Here is a 7,866-nt window from a genome sequence, read left to right on the forward strand (position 1 = left end):
TGAAAGACTCTGTTCTTACTAGGAAAAAAAAAGAGGGAAAAAGCATTTTTTCAATTTTCATTTAAAATTACTTGAATTTGCATTTTACAAGCATATTTTACTTGTAACTGTGATGCTGACAAACTAACAAAGACACCGCACTCAATCACTTGCTCTGCCAAATTTTATCATCCCATATCTCTCCCACCCTTGCCTCCTCCACAGGATCTCTTGCTTTCACTTCATTAAGCCTGTAGGAAAGAGAAAACCTCTGGTGGCTGGACACAGTTTGTCTTCAAGACTAGTAAGAGTAACTTTATTTAACTTCTGGCAAGAACCATGCCACAAAATAACACCACATCTAGAAAAGATGCATTAAGAATTAAGAAGATACCAGGATAATTTTATCCCCAATTCATACCAAAATAAATACTAATATCTTCGACAGAAACAACCTACATGTTAAGTTAGGCATACTACTTCCACTGCAGAAAAAAAGTAAGACCAGAAACTTTTTCGTTGTACTCTTCATCTGCTGTTTTCCTAAGCTATGTCCTGATTAAGAAAAGAAAGGCTATCCCGTTTTTTGGAGGGGAGGAATTGATTAGCTTAACAAGCATCTCAGTGTGTAAAGGCAGCTAATCTCTTTGCTAAAAAATCCTGTGCTTCCCAGTACGCGCACCGTGTCCAGCAACAACTCGGCAGTCTCCTGTTTATCACTTCCCAGCACGAGTGTGCTGGCTCGGCGGGCCTGAGCAAACACCCAGGTAACTCACAGCACACGTGGGCAGGATATAAGTTCTGGGGAAGAGGCTCTCTTACCTTCCACAAACTGTCCTTCGCCGTCCTCAACTGAAGATCTGGAAACACAAATCCAAACCCCCTAAATTAAGAGCACAAGCAGCAGCCAGCCACGCTTCTCTGCCGCACCCCCCCCCCCTCCAGACCACTTTCCCACCACTTGCACTGCAAACAGCAACTTTCCCGTGGCATTTATTTTTTACTGGTGAGCCATAAAATCGCCTGCTTGTCCAATTAATGCAAGCATCATTATTTTAATTTACCTTTCACCATCTCAAGGAAAGAAGAGGAGGGAGAAACAGGAAAGCAAATGCATGAAAGAAGCTTCAGAAACACGAGTTTCAACTCATTTACGAGCCCAGATAAAGGTTAATAGTTAAACTCCTTCCTCTCCCTCCCACCCTCACAATTATTGATGCCCTTCAAGAAATGAAATATTTTTTGTTCTCATTTACCAGAGGCTAGACAAACTGTCAACATCTCCACTTTATTTACGGGTTGAGCAAGAGCAGTTCCTCAAACATCAACATTTTTTACGTTAATCCTGGAGAGAATCCACTTCTCTAAAACTACAAAATTTGCCAACTTCTGTAGTATTTATTTTTAACGAACGAGAGCAAGAGCCTTGAGCTATCCTCCGCTGAGGAGGGGAAGGGGGAAAGTGCAGCTCCACTCTCCCAAGTTTAAAGCGCTTTCCCCCACCTTCCCACACCACTCAGCCCCTGATCACTCTCCATCCCACCACCCCTTTCCACCCCAAAAGTTTCCTCTCCCGATCCCCCACCTGCTCCACGTCCAGTGGGATTTCAAGGGAGGAAACAAAATTTGCGAAGTGGTTCCTTTTCGGCGACTTCTCCAACCCGTCTGGAGATTTAAACCTGAAAAACAAACACCTCTATTGAATGCAAACTAAGCTTTGGGGGTTGCCGAGCTAATTCCTCGGCAGACAGCTACTCTCAGTGTCTGGTTACACAAACATACCTACAGACAGGTTGGAGGGGAGTCCTTTAGAAACCAAGGAGAGACGGGGTGAGGAAATAAAATCAAAACAGGCAGAAAAGTTGGAGTGAGGGACTCCGGGGGGCAGCGGGGTAAGTAGGCTGGAGAGAGGGATGATTCGCAGCTGGAGACAGGTTTAATACGCGGCAGTAACAGGGAGACCCAAAGCAATGGCCAATGCGGGCAGGGTCTGAGACCCCGGAGGTCTCGACCGAGGATGGGGGGAAGGGAAGGGGTGTCCTTTTGCGTGGCGGTGATAACAACTTTTTACAGACAACCTAAATAAAACAAAGGAAGGCACAAACCCGGCCGGCCGCGGAGGCGCGGGCGAGAAGCGGGCTGCTCCGGGGGCGGGCGGCTCCGCGCCCTCCTCACCGGCACCTCCTGCCCCGGCCGTGCCCCGCCAGCCCCTCGCCGCCGCCCCGCTTACCTGCCGCTGCCCCCGGGCCCCCGCAGCATCGCGCCGGGCACAAAGGGGCGGCGGGGCAGGGCCGCGCCAGCAGCCCCGGGAAGCGCGGTGGTAAAGGCAGCGGTGAGAGCGCTGACAGCCGCGGCGAGCAGGGAAATTGGGGGGAAAAAAAATAGTTACACGGAAAAAAAAAAAGGAAAAAAAAAAAAAGAGGTGGAGAGACGACCACCCTAAGAAGCCGCCGTGATCGTGCTGGGGAGGCAAGTCCCTCCTCCCGGGGGGCAGCGCTGCGGGGCGCGCTCCTGCCCTGCCCTGCCCTGCCTGAGGGGGACGCGGCGGAGGGGAGGGGAGGAGGGGCAGCGGCCCGCCCTGCCCGGCCCGGCCCGGCCCAGCCCAGCCCAGCCCAGCCCGGCCCGGCCCGGTCTCCAGGGACGGGCGCGAGTGCGGCTGCTGAGGAAGATGCCGGCGGTGCGGGATGCGGGAGGGGAGGCGGCTCGGGGAGGGGGCACCGCAGCCCTCGCGAATTATCCCCACACACCGCCGCCTCCCGTTGCTCGCCCCCCGTGCGGCAGGGCTGCTTCCCGGCTGTCACATGGCTTCTGCCGCCACCCCCAAAAGGATTTCGGGAGTCGCTTCACTTTCACTTTGGCCCCGCCAAGGGGCTCCCGGGGGCCGCGGCGCCTGACCGGAGCTCTCGCAGCGAGGGGCTCACCCGCTGCCCTGCGCCTTCCCCGGCTCCCGGGCAGGATGAGGGGCAGAGCTCAGCCCGCTTCGCATCCCTTGTCAGCGTGCGGCGCCGCCCTTGGGCCCCTTGCAGTGGGGTGCTGCTGTCAGGAGCGGCTCTGCTCGTGTCAGCCTTCCTTTCACGTTTAAAGTAGGAAAAAAAAAAAAAAAGAATAATAATAATATAGCCGGGTCAGTGGGAGTTCCGGGCTGGGGAATTACATGCAGCGCTGCAGCAGAGGGTTGTGGCAGGGGGCTGGTAGGAGTGGGGTATTTGAGAGCCGCAGACAAACACGTTTGCTCTGTTTTCTGGTGGGACTGATCCTATATGCATCCTGCCCCCCAACCTGCTTGATCCGTTATGTCAGTCTATCTAAAAGGGTTGGTGAAAATCCCACTGGAGAGCCAGAGACGTGCCTTGCACAGGGAGGGTCTCCGTAAGCAATCTCCAGCATCTGGCATGGTGATGTGGAGGTGCCTCTGCGGGGCCTTTCCATGCTTTCCACCAAAACAGTCTGCACCCACACCTATGGGCACAGACTGCTCAATACCCCACCAACAACAAGTCCAGTGTCCCACAGTGAACACCAGGGATGGATCTGGTCCAGCAGTACTATTTTTGAGTTCAGAATAAATATTTCCAGGATGGGAGGCATGCTTCATACAAGTATGTCAGACACTGTTGCATCATTTTGAAAGAGCAATTAAAAAGGAGAAGAGAGTTAAAACTTTTGTCTTGCTGCCCTCTTCTCCTGTAGGCACCCTGCTGTTATGGACAAGGCCCTCTTGATGTGATTTTCCATGAATATCCCTGTTCTTAATGTTGATGCCTTTGAGGGGAGAGAGCCAGAAAAGAGCAGTAGCCTCCCCAGCGAAACTCTCCATGTGCCTCCTCTGAAATGCTCATCACCTGCCTGACACTTGCGGGCAGGTGGTCATTGACCACGAAACGGAACTTGTAGTCCCCAACGCTTCCCAAAAGACACAACAGCACTCACTGCACTAATTATGGCTACACGTGCCCTGTGCAGAGGCAACCTTGTGCTGAGTGAGTCAACTGGCATGATGTCCTGGCTTTTATGTAAGCTCTTTCTCTCTGGCCTTCTCTCAACAGTCATCAAACGTGGCACAACACATGTTCATAATTTTTAATGAGCTGGCCCGTAACCACCTTCACCCAAGCCCTTGTCACAAGCACAGCAGCAATCCCTTGGTTCTCTTGAAGCTTGGCTGATGCTGGTGCCGACAATCAGGCTGCACGTTCTGTGAAACACTAGCACATGCTCATGCTTGGTTCCTCTGCACCTCAGCCTGATCTCCCCAAATGTCTGACATGTTTTACTCGGCATGAACAAGCAAAATACAATTACAGTGAGGTTTGGTTTGGGGTTTTTATTTTCAGTGCACGACTAGATAAAAGATTACCACACATAATATACATTCCGGTGACAACAAAATCCCAGCCCCACACATTTTGGTATTCTGTTGTGAGGTTTCTGGTTCGGAACTACAGCTATTAGCTTTGAGTTTTGCTGTTAACTGGAACAAAGACAACCGTGACATTGGTGTTTCTGTTTGTTTCTTTTTTTTTTTTTTTTTCGTGTTTATCATAAGGCAACAAGAAGCACTAATAAATCAAACTGTGAACACATTCTCTCTCAAAACTCACCTAGGTCATGAGTATTATTCTGAGTATTATTCTGTTAGTCTGAGTATTTGCTAACTTGAAAATTAAATTGCCATCTGAGACTATTCTGTATTCCATAATATTCATTATCTTTCCTCATTTTTCAATTACAAGGCCAACTTTTACCCCTTTAGTCCATGTGTTTTCTGCTACAAACTGCCATGAAATCAGGAGTACTTGAGAACAAGTTACTGCTAACTGGCAAAATATGGCAGAATCTGTCCCCAGTTACATAGTTCCATCCTCTCACCCTGTCTCCAGTGACGGCATGCTCACTACTCAGGAACAATGACCCGAAGTTAAGAAAGAAAACATTTTACAGTGAGTGAAATACAGGCAAACAATAGCCTAATTTACCAAATAAAAAAAAAAGTGAGATATCATCCCTGAAAAGAGTCAGGAGTAATCCAGATAAAAGAGAGAGTGAAGAAATGATCAGGCAGTCATTCGGGCCTAGCTTCTGATGTTGCCCAAAGATTAAATCTGTCCTAACAAAGCAGAGAAAAGACCTGAAATAATGTTATCTTACCTCTCCTCTCCTTCCCCCCATCCCACTACTGCATTTTTATCAAGCTCGTTTACCTTTGGATGCTTGGAAAAGAAAGGAAAGGAGCAGAAAATACAGAAAGTGAGAGGAAGGAACATTACTTTTTTATTATTATTTAAAAAGAGGCACAAATTTATTTAGATCTTGTCACACTTTCATCACAGGACATTTTAATTTAAATATGTGCAATTAAACGAACATCAGTTGTACTGACAAAATGCTAGAATTAAAAGAATATCAAGTTAGGCTTCCATCAAGTGTCCATGACATTTTAAATAAATTAGGTGACTTTGTTTCTTGGATTTTTTCAACATCAGAAAAGTGTTCTAAAACAAGTGAAACACGTTTTTGAAATCAACTGACTCAAAGGCTTTCCATCCTCGAAATTACAGGGAGGAGTACTGCCCAGCAGTAAAAATATTTCAATAATCAATAGCAGAATAATCCGAGGCAACCAACCCACATTTGCATGTCAAGGTACGCAGAGAACGTCTGCCGGGGTGCTAAGGCGTGAAGGGAGGAATGACCAAACTCAAAGCTATCCCTTTATGTAGTTTTCACAATATTCTAATTTACCAACGGTTCGTCACGAAAAAAAAAAAAAAACCAAAACAACAAAAACCAAACCAAAACAAAAAAAAAAAAACCCACCCAGGAGGAAAGGGTAAATTAAAATGTATACCTGGCACACATTTTTGTTTACAAACACTTGAAAACTCTGTTTGTGATTTAAGTAGTTCTCAGGTTATTTATGTTAATGGTATGCATGAGTCTAAATGGCATCCTGTTCTGAAAAAAGAGCTGAAGGAAAAGTGCTTTGGGGCAGTCTACACCCTTTTTTGTCCTTTGGCCATGACAACTGAAATGGAGAAAATGTGACAAAAGTGGTGCTGTGTGAGGTGGGCTGCCTGGATTAAATACTGTGTGGAATGATGGTCTTCCACAATGGGAATTAGGAAGAGCTTTCTCTTCCTGAACTAGACAGACTTCTTTTAAGCTTGGCCTGGATATTGTACCCTACTTTTTCTGTACAAGGTAAATAATATTTCTCTGCAAAGCAGTCACTGTGTCACAGTGATTGCATGCATGGTTGTTTTCAGGTTTGTAACCTGCTTCAGCAATCCCACAGTGAAAGTATTTGATTCAAGGTGGCAGAGTGTGGCAAAGAAATGTCAATCAGCAAAGGAACTGGTATTGAAGTGTACTCTCTACTGAGGGAGAAATTACCATATTAGGATCCTGGAAATTTGCTTCTTGTTTTTCTTTTAAGCTTCAAATACGGATGGTATTTTCTTTCAGGGTACAACCCCCCCTGCTCCTTTTCTCTTGCCTGGAAGAGATGAGTGTTTGGAAGGGCAAAGACATATTTTTGCAGGTCCGTGAGGGCAGTTGATGAGTATCAGTGGTTGCTCCTGGGTTTATTTAATTTGAGGTTTTTTTTAAAAAATGTTGAATACTGTACTTATCCAGACTACTTAGAAGACGGGATATGCAAGCACTATCTGATAATGCCCAGATGTGGTAAATTAAAATTATTCTTACTAAATGTTAAAGAACAAAAATAAGGGTGGAACTTTTCATAGTTTTAAAGAAATTTGACATTTCATGCTGGCACTTCTTCCTAGGTCCTCTAAAACCAAATTCAAGTCCCCAGATTAGTATGCAAATATAAAGGTTTTCTGTAGTGATTACTTGAATTGGAAGAGAAAGTCAAACTGACTGCTACCTCTGAAGACCCAGGCAAATGTTTATGATTATTATTTTGAATAGGATGAAGAGGTGATGGTTTATACATTCCACATTATTACTTAGGTAGCGGGTTTAATGTTTTCAAAAGCTTTCCAATCCCATCTTCAAAAATTTAAAGACTTAATATTTTTCTGACACTAAAATGAGATATCCTAATTCACATAGATGCCACAATAACATGAATATTTGGGTAGAACTTTATTTGATTTGTTCTACTTAATATTTTAGTGTCATGTTCAACACTTCTATTCCATGAATTCTGTTCTTTCTGCTAGCAAGCTGGACTAAAAGCTGTCCAGGAAAGAAAGCTGCCCCCAGGAGAGATTAAAAATCATGGTAATGGTCATACTAGCTCAAGCCAAGGTGTATTCAGTCTCAAATTATGACTACTAGTGGCTACTTCTGAGGAGGATGCAAAAAATGCCAAAAATAACATTTCTAGATTGATCATACTTTTTCCTAAACATTTGGTTACTTAGGCTTAGAGATGAATATTTGGTTTACTTCCAAATTTGACAATATAAAAATATTATTTTCATTTAAGAGTATAACTCTCTATCCATATATATTTTTCCTTTAATTCCATGAAGACCTTGCTTTTAATGGCATCTGATGACAGTGTTCCACAAGTTAACTCTCCCTTGTGCAGAAAATTCCTAAGATCTCTTTTCCATTTCCTCTTGTCTTGTTTATGTATTACTCATACAAGTCATGAGGGCCAAGAAGTTCCTAATCTATCTTCTACTACACCCATTTTATTTTACACATCTGTGTTATTCATCTTACCCTCTGATTATCCCATACTCCCCAAAGCAGCCAGTGGTCTTTCCAAACATCAGGTTTGTGTGACAATTCATGGTGCTTTTCCCTGAGCCATTATATTTTGCTCTTTTCTTTTGGAGCTCCTATTTCTGGCAGGGGCTTCCCGCTGATCTACACGAGGACAAAGCTTGTGTAAATCTTTCTCCCACG

At 45.2% G+C, this 7,866-nt stretch overlaps 1 long non-coding RNA gene across 1 annotated transcript; it reads right to left on the reverse strand.

The window, feature by feature from the left end:
- Window positions 1-803: 803 nt before the first annotated feature.
- On the reverse strand, window positions 804-2,364 carry LOC136287774 (uncharacterized). Its single transcript, XR_010720317.1, has 3 exons — window positions 2,210-2,364; window positions 1,565-1,658; window positions 804-839 (listed from the first exon to the last, which is right to left on the reverse strand). It is a non-coding gene; the product is annotated as an uncharacterized lncRNA (long non-coding RNA).
- Window positions 2,365-7,866: the final 5,502 nt, after the last annotated feature.

Source organism: Chamaea fasciata, unplaced genomic scaffold (assembly GCF_029207755.1).
Source record: "Chamaea fasciata isolate MVZ Bird 193981 ecotype frontalis unplaced genomic scaffold, bChaFas1.0.hap1 SCAF_3, whole genome shotgun sequence".
Classification (NCBI taxonomy): Eukaryota; Metazoa; Chordata; class Aves; order Passeriformes; family Sylviidae; genus Chamaea; species Chamaea fasciata.